Below are 888 nucleotides of genomic sequence, written 5' to 3'. Positions count from 1 at the left end.
CATTCCCTCAGTACTGACCCCCCAACAGTGCGGCACTCCCCTCAGTACTGACCCTCCGACAGTGCGGCACTCCCTCAGTTCTGACCCCCCCAACAGTGCGGCACTCCCTCAGTACTGACCCCCCGACAGTGCGGCGCTCCCTCAGTACTGACCCTCCGACAGTGCGGCACTCCCTCAGTACTGACCCCCCGACAGTGCGGCACTCCCTCAGTACTGACCCTCCGACAGTGCGGCACTCCCTCAGTACTGACCCTCCGACAGTGCGGCACTCCGTCCCCGTACCAAGTACTGACCTGCTGGTTCAGCGATGCTTTACATAGTCGAAGTGCCTGCGAACACTCCCTGCCGAGGATTGTGGCTCACAGTTTCTGATGCCGGTAGGATAAATGGGACTGATATGTCAACCACATCACGAGTGTCTATTACTGTCAAAGGTTCAAGATTAAACATACATCAGATATAACAGACAGTCAGGGTGCCGGGGGCAAAATGATTAATTATCTTTCACCATTTCATTCTTGCCACTCCAATCTTGAGAGGTTACAGTCCAGTACATTTACATACCTCCCTTGACACGGTGAAATATCAATGTAGGGAGGGGTGTAGGGGCTGGAGGAGGTTACAGAGATCGGGAGGGTAGTAGGGGGCTGGAGGAGGTTACAGAGATAGGGAGGGTCGTCGAGGCTGGAGGAGGTGACGGAGATAGGGAGGGTAGTAGGGGCTGGAGGAGGTTACAGAGACAGGAAGGGTTGTAGGGGCTGGAGGAGGTTACAGAGATAGGGAGGGTTGTAGGGGCTGGAGGAGGTGACAGAGATAGGGAGGGCTGTAGGGGCTGGAGGAGGTTACAGAGATAGGGAGGGGTGTAGGGGTGGAGGAGGTTACAGAGAT

The 888-nt window shown here is 55.7% G+C and overlaps 1 protein-coding gene across 2 annotated transcripts in view; it reads right to left on the bottom strand.

Annotated features, from left to right (window-relative positions):
• Positions 1-299: 299 nt before the first annotated feature.
• The window catches only part of LOC137366700 (trafficking regulator of GLUT4 1-like), a 24,832-nt gene continuing 24,243 nt past the window's right edge, over positions 300-888 (bottom strand). For both annotated transcript variants that reach the window (XR_010973536.1, XR_010973537.1), the window contains exon 5: positions 300-425. The gene's annotated coding sequence lies outside the window, so the exon portion shown is untranslated. The remainder of the gene's footprint in view (positions 426-888) is intronic.

Source organism: Heterodontus francisci, unplaced genomic scaffold (genome assembly GCF_036365525.1).
Source record: "Heterodontus francisci isolate sHetFra1 unplaced genomic scaffold, sHetFra1.hap1 HAP1_SCAFFOLD_2115, whole genome shotgun sequence".
NCBI classification, from domain to species: Eukaryota; Metazoa; Chordata; class Chondrichthyes; order Heterodontiformes; family Heterodontidae; genus Heterodontus; species Heterodontus francisci.
The sequence above is the reverse complement of the archived record's forward strand: the minus strand, read 5'-3'. Positions and strand labels throughout refer to the sequence as shown.